This window comes from Melanerpes formicivorus, unplaced genomic scaffold (genome assembly GCF_026170545.1).
Source record: "Melanerpes formicivorus ecotype bairdi unplaced genomic scaffold, bMelFor1.0.p_v2 SCAF_53, whole genome shotgun sequence".
NCBI lineage: Eukaryota > Metazoa > Chordata > Aves > Piciformes > Picidae > Melanerpes > Melanerpes formicivorus.
The window spans coordinates 2,096,749-2,118,720 of NW_027142405.1; positions in this window are offsets into that span (position 1 = coordinate 2,096,749).

Sequence of the window (21,972 nt, forward strand, 5' to 3'; positions counted from 1 at the left end):
AATGGACAAATGTCTTCAAGTCTTTAGAGAGTATGTTTTAGTGCCTCTTCCCCTCCTCCTTTCCTGTTCTTCAGGAAATGTCCTACTAATAAGAGGAGCAAAAGGGTTGGCAAGTTTAATAATGCCCTCAAGGTGATGAAATGTTGGTGCTCAACAGAACAAAAACTTGGCCATCCAGTTCTCCAGCTTTGTTTAACTGTGAGCCAGTCTTTTTAGTGTAATATCAAATCTGGTGACCCACACAGATTTTTAGTGTCTTTTTAGTGTAATATCAAATCTGGTGACCCACACCCATTGTGCACAAGATAAGATACCATAAGTTCACCATTAGGAATGTAATTACACTGAGTGCTCAGAAGAAGGAAAGAAAGGGTCCCTTCCCCATGCCCACCTCTTTTTATTTATTTTTTTCTTCCCCCCATCTCTTCCCTCCCCACACCCCCCAGGTACTTGCATTGCAGTAAAGTAAATATTGCAGCTGTGCTTCTGCAGTTTACTCCATGGAGTCCAGCTAAGATGGCTCTCATTAAGACGTGCACGTTTGCAGCTCTAGTCAAGACACTGGGAAGCTTTCAGCAGCAGTGAGCTGGGAAATGATGGCACCAGGACACAAGACTGGCAATTAACTTGCACACAAAGATGAAACCAATTAAAACCCAGCACAGCTCTAAAAACTGAGGGGTTTTTTCTACTTACATTGTCTTGTTTCGCCCCGTTGCGCCAAGGTTGTCTGTTTTGGCACACATAACCTCAAATATGCATGCTCAAATTTAACACACAGGAAACAGAGACACAAAGATTTCTAAACTAACCTGTTCAGACATGCCATAGTGGATTGTAGTGTTTGTCATCTCATGGCCTTCCTGAACAGGGACTGGCTAGAACTTGTAAGGTTCTCTGGTGCTTATACTCCCTTATCATGAAAATTGGAGCAAAGGAAAAGAGAGGAGGGCTAAGACTCTGTAGTGCTGGAAGGTGCATCTGGGCATAGCTGAGATCCAAGACTTTTATATGAGTAGATCAAAAAAGTGTAAAGCCCTGCACTAACACCCTGTGATTTTGTATTGAGGGGGATGTTGTTTTGAGGACAAAAATGAGCTAGAACGGATCAGCAAAGCCAGTGATAACCTCTGACTAAACCTTAATTCAGTAAAAGCAATATAACTTATGCCAAGGATGGACTTTTTACTAGTCTGGAGCAGTGAGGAAATCTCGATTTAAGGTAGGCTGCAGTCTCCTGCCCTTTACACGTATGTTCAGAGAGCCAAGGATTCAGCTGGTAGGAGACTCCTCGTGCTGATGAACCTATGAGTACTTCTCTGATGTCGCTGATACCCTATGCGAGAGCGCTTAATAGCGGATGAATGTTGGAGAGATTGTGGATTACTTTGTTAAGCAAGCGTGGCTTGTAAGTAATGTGGAGCTGACCCTTCGTGACACTTGCATGACCCAGAAACAAAGCAGCAGGCAGGAGAGCCCTGCAGTAAATGAACAGTGTTTTGATATTTTCTAATAATAAAACCTATGAAGTTAACCTTTGCGAAGTATAGTTAAACTTAATTTATTTTTCAAATGTGCAATGTTTTCAGTATGTTTGTTTGTACTGTAACCTAATTTTCCACTTCCTTTCCCTTGTCATACAGTTTTTAGGCCAGGAATGTGGTAATGAATAGAGAGAAGAATGTCAGTTTAGACCATAAAAAGCCTCTGTGAAAAAGCCTGGTAGAATTAAATAGGGAATGATCGTCTGTATGTAGGACCTGAAAGCTCACGTCTCCTCTGGTTTAAAGCCACAGGGTTGCAAATAAAGAATCATTCTATGTGGCCTACTGCACTCTGTGGCTGAATGTAATTTGAATAGTACTGCAATTAAAAAAATGTAATTAAATGCAATTATTTTTTTACAACTCTTGCATGGAAGCATTTGCATGTGTCCAACTCTGGTTAATCTAGTCCATAGTACCACTGTGCTGTTGGGGTGCAGGTATCTTGGCCCTGGGGTTTTAGTCTGTGAGCAGATCTTCCTCACTAGGATCCTTGTTGGGCAGTAGCTGGGTCCAAATTTATGTGCTGGATTATGTTACCTACAAGATGGGAGCAAGCATTGAGTAGCCAACTGGATCAACATCAGAATTTGACAAGGGACCTCTTTCTTTCTTGTGGGTTGAACCCAGCCACTGGATATGTGCCCTTTACCAGCTGTGTATGGATGGCTTGTACACTGGAGATGAATTGGGGTCAGTACACTGTGATATGTTAATTTGCCAATAATCATTGTAAGTAATAGCTTTTCTGATTCATGAGTTCCATAAATTGATTAGTCCCTCTGTTAATGAAGAGCTCTAATGCACTACATATGCAATAGATCATTCCTTTACTTTATGACTTTATCTGGCACAGGGAACTTGAGCGCACTCATCTGCGCTGGTAGATACCACTTCGATTTTCCAGCATGCTACTGCATGAATGAGAGCATTTCAGCCTGGAGAAGAGGAGGCTTAGACCTTATCACTCTCTACAACTACCTAAAAGGAAGCTGTAGTCAAGTGAGAGACAGGCTCTACTCCCAGGCAACTAGTGACAGGACAAGAGGGCATGGTATGAGGCTGTGACAGGGAAGGTTTAGGTTAGATATTAGGAAGCACTTCCTCACAGAAAGAGTGATTAGGCACTGGAATGGACAGCCCAGGGAGGTGGTGAAGTTGCCATCACTGGAGAAAAGATTGGATATGGCACTTTGTGGCATGGTTTAGCTGATGTTGTGGTGTTAGGTCATAGGCTGGACTTGATCTCAGCGGTCTTTTCCAGCCTCAATAATTCTGTGGTTCTGTGATCTAGTGCTGCACACATCTATTATAGACATTCTGCACAGAATTAGCTGAGTGTGCCTTTTGCACACACGTTGGTGCAAAGCCAGCTTGCATCCTACCAGATAGTCTTTATTAAATCCAGAATTTAGCCAGCTCAATATGAGGCAGCTGTGTGTTCAAGTGGCCAAGAGGACCAATGCCATCCTGACTTTTATTACGAACAGGAGTAGGGAAGTGATTGTGCCTCTGTACTCAGCACTGGTGAGGCCACCACTGGAGTACTGTGTTCAGTTTTGGACCCCTCACTACAAGGACATTGAGGTGCTGGAGGTTGTCCAAAGAAGTGAAACCAAGCTGGTGAAGGGCCTCGGACACAAGTCTTACGAGGAATGAATGAGGAAACTGTGATTGTTTAGTCTTTAGAAGAGGAGGCTGAGGGGAGACTTCATTTCCCTCTACAACTACCTCAATGGAGGTTGGAGTGAAGCGGGGTTCAGCCTCTTCTCACATGCAACAAGTGACAGGACAAGAGGAAACAGTCTCAGGTTGTGCCAGGGGAGGTTCATGTTGGATATTATGGAAAATTTCTTCACAGGAAGGGTTATCAAGCATTGAACTCTCAAGAAGTGGTGGTGTCACCATCCCTGGAGGTATTTAAAAGGCATGTGTTAGTGGCACTTAGAGACATGGTTAGTGGCAGTGGCAGTGGCTTAGCAGTAGTGGTGGGATGGGGAGCTCAAGGCAAGAGGTTGAACATGATTTCATAGCTCTCTTCCAACCTCAAGAATTCTATGATTCTATGAAAGACTAGGCTGACTCTGTACTCAGCTATGGAGACCCAGGCTAGACGTCATCTTGCTTGTCAAGCAGCAATGTCTGCTTTGAAGTTCCCTACTCTTATAAACCCTCTTTTCCAGTGAAGAAGTAGTGTCCTATGAACTAGCTGTGTTTGGAGCTGGACTTGAGAACAAGCTGGGTTGCTCATTCAAGTGGGTGAAATGGGAACTATTGCTGGTGGGACCATGGGAGGAGAGGGCTGCATCTGTTCAGGCTCTGTTATACAAAGGAGCAACCACCTTTTCCTCTTAACACATGTGAACTGCTTCAGTGTGTTCAAATGAAGAATGTTCCAGGATGCCTGAACAGTGGCAGTGCCCTTTTCAAAATGCCTTTATCTCCAGTGAGACCAGGGTTACTTTTTTCTTTTTCAAATGGACTTTGCTTCAGTTATCCATGCCTTTGTCCCTTTGAGATGTCATTGCGATAATACACTCTACATGGGGCTATACGTTGAGCCCACTCAGAAAGTGAAGCTAATGCAGAATGCAGTGACCCGCTTATTAAGTAGTGTTTCATGCTGGGAACACATCACACTAATGTGCTGGGATCTGCACAAGCTGCCAATACGTTTTTGGATGTTGGTGTTAACCTATAAAGCTATAAATGGTCTGGTACCTAGCCACTTGGGTCAGGAGAGAAAGCACAGTGCCTTTATTAATTATACAAGTCTCCAGCTGAGAATGAATCTGCTTAGGCTTCTGGAAACAGTTCACACTGGGCACGTTCAGAAGCTTAATGCAGACATTAACATACCCTTACACTGCATCATTTAATTTGCATAGCAACTCCTAGGCTAGTAGCTATACCTTCCCTTGCACCTACCTTTGATGTTGCTGCTGCCACCTCTAAGGCTCTTTGTAGACTTGGCAATCTGTGTTCTGGACTTGGGACCGAAGGGCAGTTTTACCCATCTGACAGCTCAGGAGAAACCTCCTCTGAAGGCCTGTCAGAGAGCTCATGGGTTGGGACAAGTCAGTGTTTGCAGAACTAGCGAACAGGAAAATAGAAGATGCTTAGTCAGAGGTACTTTCTGGATATGTCTGAGTCTGGGAAAAGAGCTGCAGATTTGGGGTTGGTTATAGATATTGACCAAAAAATAGTTTATGGTTTACAAAATGCCCCTCCTTTCCAGAGTGGAGCAAGTAACCCACAATATTCAGCCGTTATGTCTGCAGGCAGATCTGCAGCTACTTCCTGCATTTGTCTGTGGTATTTCTCATTGGTAATTACAGTAATATTTATGTCTCTTCGCATTTTTATATGTCCTTTGTCAAGCTGATTAGAGGAGGCACAATGCTGCCCTCTCATAATAAAAGCTTGAAAAAAATAAAAAGAGGCCTTATTAGGAAGCTTGCTGACATCAGCTAAATTGAGTTTCACCTCTTATCAAAATGTTAATAAATAAGTGGTGATGCTCAGCACATTGCTGTAACATAAACACTCTGCTCACACAGCTTCCTCCATGCTTTGTACAATGCAGCTTTTTCCTTTTTCATGCAAAACAATACCGAGTGGGTCTAGGGGAAAGGATATTTCATATTCAAGCCTTTTCTTTTTTTCCCCCAAGCAGATCTTAAAAAAAATGTAAAAATTAATTTGCATGGTATCCAGTCATTCTCACTATACTTTTGGATTCCAGTGTTGTACATATCAGAGCCTTAAATCTAACATTTTCTTCTGCAGTACTTGCAAATGTGAGGTGCAATTTACATTTGTTTTTCTTGCAGATTAAGAAGAGCGTAAAACACAGGTATATTTCCTTTCAGATGCCATTGACTTTATATAGTCAGGCTGCAAAAAGCCACAGGAGCAAAAAACAGGTGGAGAAAGAGTGAAAGAGGATGTTTTAGAGGTGTAAGAAGGCATCTTTACAGTCGACAGAGCAAGAGGCTCTTGTTCCAGTCTGCATCTCACTCGAATATTTATAACAACAGTTTATACTCTTTTAACTTCTGGTTTCTCTCTTATAAATCTGTATTTAGGTAGATAATTTTAAAAGCCTGCCCCTGCCAATTGCTTCTATGGCTGTGCCAGGTTTGTGCTCTTGATCTAGTGCTGTTTTAGCAAAGAGCTTGTGGTTTTAAGGGGAGCTGTAATTTGGGTGGCTTTTATAGATACCAGCAACAGCCAAGTTGTGATCAAAGAAGCGCAGTCAGGATGTCCTGGCAGGGCTTTGGGTGCTGGAGACCAACAGAAACAGGCAAGGGTTAGTGGCAGTGCCCCAGCCTGCTGCCAGCTGCTGCTGCTGGCTGCCCACACACTGGTGACAAGTACTGCTTGGTGACCAGTGGCTCCTTTAGAATCAGAGTTGTTAAGGTTGGAAGGACCTTTCAGATCAAGTCCAAGAGCTAACCCAGCACTGCCAGGTCACCACTAAACCATGTCCCTCAACACCACATCTACAAGACTTTTAAATACTCTAAGTGGCTCCACCACTTCCCAAGCAGCCTGTTGCAATGCTTCACAACCCTCTTGGGGAAGAGACTTTTCCTAATATCCAATCTAAACCTTCCCTGGTGCCTCTCGAGGCCATTTCTTCTTATCCTATGGCTTGTCACTTGAGAGAAGGGACCGACTGCTACCTCAGTACAACCTCCTTGTAGGTAGCTCAAACCCTGTGCTCACCAGGAGCTGCCTGCCTGGCAGTGTTGCTGTACAGACCTGCATCCTCAGTGTGTGCCCCTGGATGGGTTTTTTTCTTCTCATTGGTTTGTTTTGTTCCACTTCCTCTGATTTTGAGGTGACAGCTTACAGCATGTGAGTAGCCTTTTCAAAACTGGAGAGGAAATGATGTGGTCATCCTCTCTGCCTTTGTGGCACTGATCTTGGACCCCCAGCAGGGACTTGATCCAACATGTGCTAGAACAGATGTGACAAAATAATACTGTGGGGCTGAAGGTGCTGCTGAAGTTTGATAGCCCTAAAGAAACAGCCAGTGCTTCATCGCCATCTCTGGCTTCCTGCCTTGTGTGGCTCAGATAATTCCAATTGCCCAAACTTTATGAGCCAAGCACTTGAGATCAAATCCTTATGAACTTGTCTAATCAGCCCCTTTTCCTCCCTCTTTTTCAGCATTTTTCATCTCTGCCTCTTCACTGCAGTGCTGGGATGTGTTCCCTGTAGAAGAAGAGTGCAAAACCCAGTAGCCACTTTAGGGGATTTTTGGCTGTAAACTTAAGGTCTGAGCAGATTTGCAGCTTCAAGCACTTGTGCCAAGAATTGGGTTGCTTTGATCAATTAAATTCCCTGGCAGTGAAAGAATAATAATAAAGGTTAGGGGGGCTGTTCTCTGAAGCTCTGTCTGCAGAGGAGTGTATCTTCCCACTGCCCCTGAATAGCAGCAGCAGGCCCTCCTCTACCTCTTTTATGGATTTAATTCTCTTTGGGAAGCTAATCTCACCCCTGCTGCCCCAGCACAAAACCCAAAATGGCAATCTTGTGAAGCACAGAGAAGCAATTGGGGGAAACCTAGCTTTTTATGATAATACCCAGGAAAAGTGACTTGCACCGCTGCTCTTAAGAATGCAAACATGCTCCCACACAAACGCGGGATAAACAGCACGGCTTGTACCTTTCAGCAAAACAGAAATGGGGGGACTCTCCTGGGGAACCGTTTGCTTGCCAGCAAGCACAGCCTTGATTATACCCAGATACATTTGAGGTGTGGAGATGATTTTGAGGAATTGAGAGGGAAAAATAAGCAATGGGTTTATGAAGGTGATGGGGGATGATGACCTTTGCCTCCTGCCCAGTACCTTGGTGGTTGTTTGTGGCTTGGTGTGTATATGCAACACTGTCAGCTGGCTTGAGTGGGAACCACGAACCTGGCAACTTTCATTCTGAGCAGGCAGCCAGGTCAGGGTGTTGCCCATTTTTCTTCCTGTTTCAATGCCTATACATGCAAGAAATATGAAGGTGAAGCCACTCCCACATGAAATAACAGTTTTTGTGCTTCTCCCCTAGTCTTTAACTCAAGTAATGTTATGGCTGCATGGTGAGCAAAGGACATCTCAGGATGTGGAAAGCCAAGGGGTCTAGTGTATTGTGCAGATGCCTTCATCTGGTGGTAGGCTTCTCTTAGTTGGGGACTGTTCCCTCCTGGCCCCATCACTGTGCAGCTCTCTTGCTATGTCCTTTGGGAAGCTGTGTTGGCCAAGACGGGTTTCCTCTTCTTGTAGGGATAGTTTTCTGTGCTCTGGGCTCCCTGGCAGGCCATTGCATCAGCCCTGGGTGTTAAGGAGCTGTAGTGAGAAGATAATGGGTGGGAAAAGCAGAGCAGGCAGAGAGGACAGGGAAGAGGACTGTGGGACCACTTGTGCTTCAGTAGCTCCCCTCAAGATGGACACACAGAGATTGTGATGTTGTGTCCCAAGCTGTGTTTCAGCAATGCAGCCTTTCTCTGAAGGCCCCAGAGCTGTTAGGTACCCTGGGCACAGAGGGTGGTGAGCAGCAGGCCAAGCAGGACAGCCCCAGCTGTGAGTTGTCCTCTGACGTGGAGTGGCCAAGGTAGCTGCTGAGCCAAAGCCCATCTTCTTTCCCCACTCCTCAGGACAGAATGATTTCTTCACTGGAGGTGGCTGGATATCATTTCTGTGCACTGGCTGCCAGAGTCACTTCAATTTAGCTTAGTCTATTAAATCACCTGTCTCAAAACTGTTCATCTGGAGATCAAATTTGGAAAGGCAGCAGCTGGAGGAAAATTGGAGCAGACAAATGTGTGTAAAAATGTTTCCCTCCAACTGCTTTCATCACAGGCAATTCTTGACTAAATGATGAGGCTTAGGGCTATAAGTATCTCAGTTGTTTCAACTAGAGTAAACTGAAACCAAGGTCAAGCCATAGCTAGTTTGCGTCCTTTTGCCTTCTAATCTTCTATATTTCACTATGGTTATTTTATGTGAGTGTCTGCCACTTGCTATTTCAAGCTTTCAGAGGGATGTCTGCTCTGCAATCCTGTTTGCCAGCTAAAATACTTCCATCCTGCTAGTCGACATGATTACATAATTTTGAATTACACTAAGGCCTGAAATCATTGGATTTTTTTTCCCTCTAGTACAAATGAATGCATGTAAACTGTTTAACTTCCCCTCCTGCCTGCAAACTTCAGTAATTAATTTTTCATGATGGATGTAGTGGGGGAGGAGAGGAGGGGAATAAAAAGAAAGCATCCAAGCATGAGGGCAGCAGCAGAAGTAGCGGGCTAAGTTCCTGGGTGATAGTGTGGTGTTTTTTCACCTGTTTCTTTAATTACTAGAAATTACTGAGCCTCATCAACTGCCTCCACAGCCCCAGAAGGAAATGCTGATGGGTGTGCTGGGTTACACCCATCCTGGGGGGAGAGTGTTGCAAGAGCCCTCCTTCCCCCAGGAGACAAAAGAAACCTGATCCAGGTGGACTTGGCTTCCCCCTCCCAGGAGAAGGGGTCCCCCGGGTCTAAGTTGGTCTGTTCTGCTCCCCCTTCCAGTCCAGAGAGACTATAAAGGGGAGGGTGTGGCAGCCACCTTTTTCTTTGCTCCTGCCTCACCTGTTCGAAAGGACCAACAGCCGCTGCTGGCCTCCTGGTTCTGCCACATGGTCGGTTCTGATCTTCTCCCTGCCGCATCTATGCTTCTCTAAAGGACTGAAATCCACACCCACTAAGGGAGATACATGGCCATGCAAATTTGGTTTTGTATATTTTCCTATTCATCCTTATTCCTTACCCTTGTAAATCCTCTCTGGTCTTGCTGTATATATATATATATATATATTGTTAAAAAATTTACTTCTCCTACTTCCAAACCGACTCCAGACAAGTTTTTGGTAGATTTACCTCCAGTCTCTTTAGGGGCAGGGGAAGGATTTCTCAGTTTCTTGCTACCATCTGAGCTCTTAAACTCCGGCTGGGGCTCAAACCACCACAATGGGTTCCCAGCCACACAGCTTTTCAGACTCATGCCAAGACTGCGCACAGAGTTGGATTGCTCCCAGAATTGTTCATCCACAAACACGTAGGTCATCTGAGATCCAAACTTACTTTGAAGATCAGAAGTAACCTGTGTGGTCTCTTTTAATCTACAAAACCCTTTCTCTGAATTGTGGCTTTAAGAGCAGAGTTTACCGAATTCAAAACACTGTCATGGTTTCCTGACATCTAGTAAATAGGTGTATTGAATACTGCATTATATAGGGATTAATTTACTCCAGCCTCCTCTCCACTCCTTGGATTCATGTGTTTTTTTTCTCCTGTACTATTAGTTAGCCTGGCAAGCTTACTTCCTTAAAAACTTAAAGAGAAAACTAATTTGCCAAAAGGACTCCCTTGTATCTGCCCGCACACAGAATGGAAATGTGTTTTCTCCACAGCTTCTGCAGGGCATCCAGAATGAAGGACATGTGAGCCCAGGGTGTGGAGGTGTGTCTCTGAACCTCCAGAGACAAATATAAGTGAAAGGGTTCAGGTTTCCCCTTCCTGCATTAGTCCCACTTCAGTGTTATCACACGGGATGTGTAATGATGGCTCTCAAAGGCCTCCTTGAATTCACACTTGCAATCTTGATGTAGCATTAGTGCAGGCTTTACCCAGTATTTTGTTTCATGCTTCCTTCACTGCAGACATTTGCTTCTTGTGGAAAACCAGCTGGAGTGCCTCTCTCTCTTTCCTCTTTAATAAACTCTAGCTTGGGACCACTGATCCTTCAACAACCTCTTCCCTTTTTGATGTGCCCTCTGTTTTCCCTTATTTACAGCAACTGCCATGCTTGGGATTTTCTTATTCGTTCTCTCCCTCCTCTCAGTTTCTCAGGACAAGCTGAAAATGAGATTTAATGGGCCTCCCACTGTTGTTGCTCTTTTGAGATTACTGGGATCAGATGTTCTTCTCTTGAGAACTAGATCAAAGAAAATGAGAGAGGGTAAAGACCAGGATGCTCAGGAAGGCAACAGAGAGTAGGGGTAAAGCAAGAGAGGAGAGGTTTTTAGCATGTAATGTAGCAGTGCAGGGCGTTTTCAGCTTTGCTGGCACCTTGCCAGGGTTTTACCGGCTCATCATTGCCATTATGGTGTGAAAAGCTTAATAATTTTGTTTCAAAACCATCCAGTGCCACCTGAATGTTTGAATTTGTTCTCAGAGTTGTCTTGGGCTACAAGCTATAAACAACCCACTAGTTTTAATGTGGGATTATTTGGCTGACCTATCTATCCCTGTGTTCTCAGAAATCCTCTCCATATTAATTGCATTTCACTGCTGGGGACACCTGTTTTCAAGGGCACAGCTGAACAGGCTCTTAATGTTTTCTAATCTCTGATAATACTCCTGTTAAACCTCTCTTTCTTGGTGGTGGTTTTATTTATTTATTTATTTATTTATTTTTAATAAGGGAACAACTGCTTGGACTTTGCTTGGACTTTCTCCTTAGCAGCAGACTGAAGCTACAATTTCACTTCCTCTCTCTATGGTGAGATGCCTTTGCAGCAGAGGAGCTGATGGTTTTTCACAGGCTATCACTGTACTCTCCCTTTCCACCTCTTCTGCCCTGATGGGGAAGGGTCACCCAGGGGACTCAGATGCCATTTGGAATTTAAAAGCCTTGTTTAAATCCCCTGTGACACCACAGCTTCTGTGTGACCATTTTCAAGCTGTGTCCTTCCACCTGTGCTGTGAAATGATTCAGGTCTCCAGGAGAGACAGTGCGCAGATGCTGCTGTGGCAAGAATTTTGGTTCCTGACAGGAGCTTGTTCATGCAGTGTCCCAAATGCTAGTCCTGTCACCATTGACAGTAATGGGGTGCAAGGAATGCAGAGGAGGAAGTCCACTGTCCTGCTTTGAGGTTCCAGCTCAGGACAAAATGTAGAATTTACCCTAAAGGAGTAAATAAAAACACTCACACAAACCTGCAACTTAATAAAAGTAATACTTACAAAGAAAGACCAAAGGCATTAACATAAAAGGAATATGTATATGCAAAACCAGAATTGGGAATGGACTAGGCCTCCTGATGGACTAGGTCCCATTACACAGCAAAAAACCAGCTCCCAGCTAGCCACAAGGCTCCCCCTCAGTGCTACGAAGCCAACGCAAAGCCAAGAGCACCCAGAGCCAAGAGAGCTAACTCTGGAAGTCCTGTGTCTTAAATAGGGATTATACAGGAAAAGGGATGGAATAACATATTACAATATCTGATGCCTCCCCCTTGGGACGGACTTTCTACCCCCCCCCCCCCCCCCCCCCAATCCCCCTAGGAGGAGTTCTACTCTATGGTACAGCAAGTACCATAGGGATAATGAGATTTAACACATCCAAGTGCCGGGTTCTATACATTGGTCACAACAACCCCATGCAGTGCTACAGGCTGGGGTCAGAGTGGCTGGACAGTGGCCAGGCAGAGAGGGACCTGGGGGTACTGGTCAATAGTAGGCTGAGCATGAGCCAGCAGTGTGCCCAGGTGGCCAAGAAGGCCAATGACATCCTGGCCTGTATCAGGAACAGTGTGGCCAGCAGGAGCAGGGAGGTCATTCTGCCCCTGTACTCAGCACTGGTCAGGCCACACCTTGAGTCCTGTGTCTAGCTCTGAGCCCCTCAGTTTAGGAAAGACGTTGACTTGCTGGAACGTGTCCAGAGAAGGGCAACAAAGCTGGTGTGGTGTTTGGAGCACAAGCCCTCTGAGGAGAGGCTGAGGGAGGTGGGGTTGCTTAGCCTGGAGAAGAGGAGACTCAGGGGAGACCTTATTGCTCCCTATAACTACCTGAAGGGATGTTGTAGCCAGGTGGGGGTTGGTCTCTTCTCCCAGGCAACCAGCACCAGAACAAGAGAACACAGTCTCAAGCTGCACCAGGCAAGGTTTAGGCTGGATGATAGGAGGAAATTCTTCATAGAAAGAGTGATTGCTCATTGGAATGGACTGCCTGGGGAGGTGGTGGAGTCACTGTCATTGGAGGTGTTTATGAGGATACTTGATGGGGTGCTTGGTGCCATGGTTTAGTTGATTAGATGGTGGTAGATGATAGGTTGGACATAGAATAGAATAGAATAGAATAAACCAGGTTGGAAGAGACCTTCAAGATCATCGCGTCCAACCTATCATCCAACACCACCTAATCAACTAACCCATGTAACCAAGCACCCTGTCAAGTCTCCTCCTGAACACCTCCAGTGACGGCAACTCCACCACCTCCCCGGGTAGTCCATTCCAATGGGCAATCACTCTGTGTAAAACTTCCTCCTGATCTCCAGCCTGAACTTCCCCTGGCGCAGCCTGAGACTGTGTCCTCTTGTTCTGGTGCTGGCTGCCTGGGAGAAGAGACCAACCTCTGCCTGTTTACAACCCTCCTTCAGGTAGTTGAAGAGAGCAATAAGGTCACCCCTGAGTCTCCTCCTCTCCAGACTAAGCAGCCCCAGCTCCCTCAGTCTCTCCTCATAGGGCTTGTGTTCCAAGCCCCTCACTAACTTCGTTGCCCTTCTCTGGACTCGTTCCAGCAAGTCAACATCCTTCAACATGATGATCTCGAAGATCTCTTCCAACCTATTCTATTCTATTCTATTCTATTCTATTCTATTCTATTCTATTCTATTCTATTCTATTCTATTCTATTCCATTCCATTCCATTCCATTCCATTCCATTCCATTCCATTCCATTCCATTCCATTCCAGCCCTTAACCTACAACACCTGCTAAGGACAGTAGATGGGACAGTGCTTGGGTGACCAGCTGCAGGGGCAATGGAGGAGAGGACTCGAGGAGCTGGAGGAAACCTCTTTGTAGCTCAGACTCTTAACAGAGAAGTGTTGTGGTTTTGTTGGTAAAAATAAGTTCTTGCTAGTTTTGAAGCCTAAAGGAAACAAATACAGAATGGCAAGGACTTTCTTCTTCTTTAAAGTGCTGCATTTAATCCCCTTATAAATGTGAGAGAAAGCCCACAAAATTAGAAGTGTCTGAAGAAGGAGATAAGCCCTTCTTGCTGTTCAGTTCTACAGTGTTTATTTCTTTTCCTCTCTATTTTCTTATCACTATCAGAGAGAGATGGAAAGCTTTTGTCAAAGTTCTCCTTTAAAGAAAGAGATGCTATTTGAATGTAACAAAGCCTGAGCACATGGTGTGACCCACGCGATGAGCAGTATCTCTAATTTCTGAATTTTCTAGCTCCCGTGAATGGTGTCAGGATCTTAACGTGACTCTCAGACTGCTCTGAGAACAGGATGGCTTCTATGGAAACCCACTAGACAAGTGACTCAAAAACCATATTTTCAGAAAATTACTTCACCATATAAGAGATTTCTTTTTAAAACTAACTACATGGGAGTTCTTGGCAATGATGTTCTCTACATCTGAAGGTCTAACTAGCATGAAATAGAGCTGCTGCTCTCATTTATATACATTACACTATCTGGTTCCTCACTTGTGGTTTGGTAAAAGCATGAATTTTCAAGTTATCCTCATGGGACTTCTTTGGCTTTTTTCACTTTACCTTTCATTTTCTTCCCCGCTGTGTAAGAATACAGGATGATTATTAAATGGCTTTAGGAATTTTGCTGTAAGAAGCAAGAGAACATGCAGTATCATAATTTTTATTGCTATCATACTTTCTTATTCTCTTCTCAGCACAACAATAGCAATGCTTTCTGGGGAAGATCATAACACACATGCAGTTTAGCTGGGAGAATTAAATACAGATGATTTCCTTGGTGTAATATTTGTCAAGCAAATCATAGGGTACTTCTTGTAAATACCTTTGCGTGTACACAGTTATCAAGAGCTGTATGATCCCTGTATCACTGCATGACTGTAATATCAGGGTAAAACCCCATGATAAATGTCTGGGAGCATTAGGGCATCCCAGTTGTGGGGAGGATGCAAGACTGTGGTGGGAGAGGAGATTGTGCTGACTGGGAAATGGGGTCACATGAGTATCAGCTGTGTTTACTTCAGTGTTTTTTTTGCACAAAGGAGATCTTTTTGTCAGCCAGCTTAGGCCAAGCCTAGCAAATCCATCCCCCTCCCCACTAGCCTCATCAAGGGAGAACAGAGATGGTAAGGTTGATCACAGCTAATGAGATTCCTTTTGCAGTCCCTGGCCCGGATAAGGACACAGCCAAATTTCTACAGGCATCAGACCGCAAGAAATATGAGGAAGTGATTCGGAGAAGAGGAGAAAAGGAAAGGATGGAGGGAAGGATACTGCCCTGAGCGCAGAACCTGACAAATATGCGCAAGGTTGTGTAGTCATTAGTGGCAAAGAAGGGTACAGAAAGCAACAACCCATACCATGCCTGTTTCATCAGCATCCACTGGATCTATAATTAGCAATGTCACATGTACAGATGGGACCAAATAACTTCTCACAGAGTACAACTCACACTGCTGATGTCCCCCGCTGCCAGAGCAAACACCATTTGGCCCTGTACTTGGCCACAGCCACCCTGGCCTCTTCCCAACCCCTCAGCCACTAGCAAGGACATGACCTGAGGCACAAACTCATGCCTTTACTTGGATATCAGTGGGGAGGTTTTCAGTGGGTACTGCCAGTGTCCAATTTACCTTGGTCTATTCAGGTTTGGGTTTGAGTTAAAAATAACCATCTGATTTTTTATATGAAACTACACATGACTTTCCTTCCTCCCTCTTCTAATTATTAAGTGTCTAAACCATATAATGAGCTATTTGTTTTTATTCTGTGATATTTTTAAATCAAAGATGGTTTCTGGGGGAGGCAAACAACCAAAAATATTTATAGGTTAAAATCCAGCTCAGTAGGCTAATTTAATTTAATTAGCTCTAATGTGGGAGTTCAACTCTTGTCATCAAGATAGAAATAAGCTTACTACTTGGAATTATCTTTTTTTTGGTTTTTTTTAAGTCTTGTTTCCATTTTTCTTTCTTCTTTCTTTCCATAGTAAATGTATTATTTATGCTTTTCTTATGCTGGGATTTTTTTTCCTTAAGTGCCAAATAACCCTCCCCCATCTTTGTTTTCTAGTTGGGATTTATAATACTCCACCACCCCCCATAGCTCCACCCCTAAAAAAAGGGGAAAAAGAGGGTGCTGACTGTGCTGTGAACAGTGTCCCTTCATTATGAAATAGGCCTTGCAAACTTTTGGAAAATGGACCTACTGTGATAATAAATCTTCTCCCTTGACATGCAGCACTGAATGTGGTTCTGACCACATAAACTGCTCTCCGCATGATTCTGGGGCTGTTCACAATGCCAACCATTTTTAAGGCAGTTGGCTTTGCATTAATTAATTCCCAAGTCATTCACAAGTAGCAACAACCACCTCAAAGTGCAGGCCTAGGAAAGGGCTGGCATTTTTGAAAGGGAGATCTGTCCATGAAAATTCACCATGCTCACAATAAGGAACAAGCCCAGCCCTTGAAACAACAATGGCTTTCTGCTTTTGGGCTCAGGGTCATAGCTTCTTTTCGTTCAGCTCATGGTGGTTTATTTATGATGGGTGCTAATTTCTGGTGTTTGACTTCTTTTGTGGAGAGCATTGGCTGGGCATCCTGCCCTAAGTGCAAGGTAGGGCTCCCTGGACTATTGGCTGCAGGACAAGGCTGGGTAAAGTGATACTGCCTTGGAAAGGAGCTTGAGGATCACAGGAAGGGCAGGGAAGGATTGAGATTTGTAACATCCTCTGACAGATTGCTAGCTACTTCTCACCCAGGTTTCAGTGCCTGCCTGGATGAGCGCTGCTTGTAGCCTTCCTGTACTGAGTTTTAACATCAGCTGCTAGAGTTTCATGGCTTTGACATTAGTAGGAGCAATTTTAAGAAGCTGTTTATGGGAAGGGTCTTGCTCTCCCTCCCCACTGCATCTTTTAAGCATCCACATTTTAAGTTTCCTCCTGGAGAAACTGGCTGCTCATGGCTTGGGTAGGTGGACACTTCACTGGATAAAAATCTAGCTAGATGGCCAGGCCCAGAGAGTTATGTTAAATACAGCTGGCAGGCTGTCACAAGTACTGTTCACCAAGGCTCAATATTTGGAACAGTTCTCTTTAATATTGAATCATTTTGGTTAGTAATGACCTTTAAGATCATCAAGTCCAACCATTACCATCTACCAAGTTTGGCTCTAAACCATGTCCTTCAGCACCATACCTCTGCATCTTTTAAACACCTCCAGGGATGGGGATTCAACCACCTCCCCAGGGAGCCTGTTCCAGTGCTTGATAATCCTTTGAGTGAAGAATTTTCTTCTAATATCCAACCTAACCCCCCCCTTGGTGCAACTTGAGGCTGCTTCTCCTTATCTTATAATTTGCTACTAGGGAGAAGGAACCAACCCTTCACCTCATTACTAGCTCCTTCCAAATAATTGTAGAGAGTGACATGGTCTCCCCTCAGCCCCATATTTTCCAGTTTAAACATTAGAATAGGATAGACTAGACTAGACTAGACTAGACTAGACTAGACTAGACTAGACTAGAATAGAATAGAATAGAATAGAATTAACAAGGTTGGAAGAGACCTTTGAAATCATCGAGTCCAACCTACCACCCAACACTATCTAATCAACCAAACCATGGCACCAAGCACCCCATCCAGTCTCTTCCTAAACATCTCCAGTGATGGTGACTCCACCACCTCCCTGGGCAAAAAAAAAATATCATCACTTACATGAAATTAAAATAATTGGGAAATATAAATGATAATTTTACCACTTTGTAACTGCTAGGATCCCAACTCCCTCAGCTGCTCCTTGCAAGGCCTGTTCTCCAGACCCTTCACTGACTTCATTGCTCTTCTCTGGACCTGCTCCAGACCCTCAATGTCCTTGATGTAGTGAGGGCCTCAAAACTGAACCTAGTGCTCAAGACGTTTAAAAGATGCATGGATGTGGTGTTGAGGCACACAGTTTAGCACTAGACTTGGTAGTTATATAATGGTTAGACTCAATGATCTTAAAGGTGTTTTCCAACTGAAACAATTCTGTGATTCTAAGATAAGTTTCTTTGGGGACTGATTTAATTGCATACCTTATTACCCATTTGGTGCAGTTACCTATGGCTGCTTTCAGCTACACGTTCTGCTATCTCCTTCCCCCAGTGCTGGTCCATACATCTTGCTTTCATCTTGACTTCAGCTCCTCTTTCCCATTCCCTGATGGGGATTTCTTCACAGAAAGAGTGATTGGCCGTTGGAATGGGCTGCCCAGGGAGGTGAGTCACCATCACTGGAAGTGTTTAAAAAGAGACTGGATGAGGCACTTAGTGCCATGGTTTAGTTGATTAGGTGGTGTTGGGTGATAGGTTGTACTTGATGATCTCAAAGGTCTTTTCCAACCTGGTTAATTCTGATTCTGCCTCAAGGTTGTTCCCCTTGGGTTTGCTTCCTGGGGGTTCCCATCTGGCTGGGTGAGTTGCCTGTTGAAACTCAGTCCCTTCCATTTCTATGGCCTTATCTTGTCCCTTCCAGAGCTTCTTGTTTTTTTTCCATGATGGCTGTTTTGCCTTGCATTGTCTGTAAATGTGTAAGGATGACAGACTTTTCAGTGGAAGCCAGTCTAGAGACTGAAATCCTGCTGTGTTGGACATGGGAGTGCTTTTTCATAGCTGGTCATCCAGCGCTGTGCATGTGGACCTTCCCACCCCTTCCTGCCAGCCCCTGCTGGAACTGCAGACAGACTTGAGCTGCCAGTGTGACTTTAACTGGGCTGCCTTGTGGAGGTGCATTAGGTTACAGGCTTTAAGGACACAATTACAAATTAGCTTCAAGGGATGATGCCTCATCCAGTCTATGGGATTGACAGTCCTCTTTCACTAAGTGGCTATTCAGCCATTTCTCTTCATCATTTTCTAATGGGAGAGGGAGGAGCTGATCCCTTAATTCCAACATCCTGTTCAGATATTGCAACGAAGACAGAGTTATTAATTTCCTCAGAGGGTTTTTGCTGTCATTCAGGATGATGGTATCCTGAATGCTTTAAAATATTAATGAGTTTATTTTCATAGTAGAACCATGAGATGCAAGTGCATCACTTTCACACTGTATCTGCCTATGTTGCTGGTAGTTATGAAGCCAAAAGTGCAGGATCAAGATCAAAACAAAAGCAAGGTTTAGACATCTTTTTTCTTTCCCCTTCCAAGACTATGTTCTGTTTACCTTACTCCTGTATCTGCATTTTATCAGCTCACTGACTTCCATTTTGGCTGCCATTGCTCAGCAAGTGGTTCTGCCAAGTCCAGAGGAAGTACTCTGATCTTTGCACTGCTGATGTACTAAAAGCAGCTTGATCAGAGAGACTTACCTAGTCCTATGGCAGGCAGACATAGCTTGCCATGTCAGCATTTGTCTACTCTCCTTTCTGCTACTGCAGTCTCCAGAACCTCCTTTTGAAACAGGCAAGACAGGAGCAATACAAAGAGTGTTTACTTTTGCTGTTCCATCTTGGATCATGTTCTGCACTTCCAAGCCAGCTGAGGCAAAAATCCTGTTGGGAGAGTGTGGTAGGTATTCTTGCTTTGCCTACTGAAGAGTGTGATAGGTATTCTTGCTTTGCCTACTGAAGAGTGTGATAGGTATTCTTGCTCTGCCTACTGAAGTCCAGAGTCCAAACCATTTTTTTCTGATATTTTTCAAGCTTCTTTGTATTGATGATTCATGAGAGCTTTGTGCAAACACTTTGTTTACCTGCTCCTTCTCTTCATCTGTTTTTTTGTCCTAGCCTTCCAACCAGCCAGCGCTCCCATTTGATGTGATGACAACTTCAAGAAGTGGCAGTCCTTCTACCATGCTTGATGAATACTGGCATTGAACTCTATAGGTGCTGTGGGTCCTATAGTCTGCTAATATAGAAGTTAATTTGAATGTAAAATCCAGGTTCCTTTCTTTCTGTGTGGTTGGTTAGGCACACAATTCAAGACAGTTTATTGTGGTAATGGCATTTCTTGCTGGATTCAGCAAAGATAGTGCCATAAAAATAAAACACATTGAGATTCATGAAAATCTGTCTACATTCTGCTTCCAGTGAAGTTATTTGGGGCCAAATTTTTAAACATCAGCTTCTAGTTGCACCAACATGCTGAGACCACGCAACATACAAAGACATTCAAGCTAGGTTCCTACACACGCAGGCAATGCCCATTCTTGCTGAAATGTGACATTTTGAAACAGATGTTGCAAAATACATGCACATGCTTTGTGGGAGCAACAGTGACATCTCTCTAGCTGGAAACAGAGCTCTCATTTCAACTTTGCTTGGTAGGCCGTTTAGCTTGTTTCCTTTGGCTCTGGAAGTCTTTCTCATGCTGCTTTCTGTGTCTGAAAAATCTGCCCACCTTCTGCATGCCAATCACGCTTCTTTTTTCAAACCTCTCCTTCAAAATTCTCCTAATCCATTTTGTGCTGATCTTCTTACTGTCATTTTCTTTCCAACTCAAGTCTGAGCTGCCTCTTACAATGAGTTTTAAGTATGTGTACTTTTTGATAGTAATTTGTGTCAGGTTGTCTAGATTGGTGTCCCCCCCCCTCCACTCTGAAGTGAAAAATTAATGTTATATTGTTACTGACTTAATCCATGGCTTCATCTCCACAATGCAAAGTACCTTGTGTAAATAGTCCAATTTCTGTTTTAAAGGTGCTCCTTAAAACATTGAGATTAAACAGGCTGCCCAGTCAAAGTTAGAAGGTAGCAAATCCATGGGAAGACCAGAACTCTCATGCTGAGCAGACTAGCAGTTTTAGTGCTGAGTAATGTAGTACTGGCACAGCTTTGCCTCTTTCCTCTAGAAAAAAAACTGCAAGACAGTAAATCAGTTTGGAAGGTATGGCTTATTTTGGCTTCCTGACACCATAAATGTTATTTCTGAAACAGGCATAGTTAATTGCTCAAACTCCTCAGCTGCACAGGCAACACTGAACACATGTAAAGGGTGAGGGACGTAGCTGGCATAGGGCTGGGAAGATGAGCTCCTGAAGCAGGCAGAGGAAGGTGGGCACAGCTGGGACAGGGATGGATCCTTCTGGGTGGGCTCCCTGGTCTCACTGCCATCGGTTGGCAGGGAGCTGGAAGGCTGCTTTTCCTCCACCCCCGACCCATCATTGCCCTCCCTGGCTCTAGGGTGCTGGCACAGGCAAAGGAGGGTGGGTAACACTACTAGTTGTTTTGCAGGCTTGGAAATTGCCACAGGCAGTTGCTTGCTTTGCCTAAGCCTTTTACTAGCACTGTCCATAGGAAATGTGACTCTTGAAACCATTGTGTGCACATTTGGCTTTCTTTCATTATATACAATTATTTAACCTCCATGTAGCCTTTAATTTCTGTGTTTTAACTTTATGAGCATTTTATTTTCAATTTTCTCTACTTTTTCAAGCACAACATAAAATTGCAGGTGTTTTTAGGCCGTCATTTGTAAAATTATCTCTCGTTGTCATAATTTATGGCTCTTAATGATTTTTCTGACTCATTTTAGTAATGAGATCCACTGAGTAGTACTTTTTTTCTTGGTTGCATTTAAACGTATTATACAAGACACTACGGGTGATATTATTAAGATCCTAGTAGTGTAACATTCAGGAGAGTTTCCAACAAGCAGTGTTATCTGTCATCTCAGGGTATCTATCACCTGGGCATCCCTTCTGTGGAAAGGGTGAGAAGAGAAACTCTTCCAGGTAGCATTTGTCACATTGTCCTAAGGATTTCTGGGAGTTCCTGCAGGGACTCAGAGGTGTCTGCCATCTGCCCATTTTGATGGGTTACATAAAGATCCAGATCAGACTGTGCTAGAGAAGAATACCTCCAACAGTTACTATGGCCCTGGCAAGGCACAGGCTGTGCTCTCTGCACGCCTTCTCCAGATACTGGGCATATGGGCCTGTCCTGAGAGCTCCAGGATGGTTTGGCTTGGTTTGGCTGTGGAAGCAGCTGGAGAAGAGAGTATGGAGAGAGACTTATTACTCTTGCAAATAACAGCCTTGCTGAGATTGATCGATGGATACTACTTTATCTGCCAGACATAAATTAAAACTTAGGAAATGAAGCAGAAATACACAGCTTGAGCAGAATAGTTATGTGTTGCAGGAACACGCACAGTACTGATTTGGGCAGCTCTTGATGCTAGGCTGCCACTGTGCCCAGACTTTTTCATGAGCATATCTGTGTGTAAAGCACCTCACCCACACATACTAGCCATGAAGGGCCTAGAGCCACGCATCAATTGTGTCCCTGCAGGCAGGCTACTGTGTGTGCTCTGGCCATGCATGTTGATGGATGAGATTTCTTCCTTGTTGTTTTTCCAATCCCTTCCCATTGTAATCCTACTGCTGCAGCACAGGCCCTCCATCTGGTTATGAGAGTTTTTCAACTATGCCTCTGAACTGGTGCTCAGGAGACCTGGGCTTTG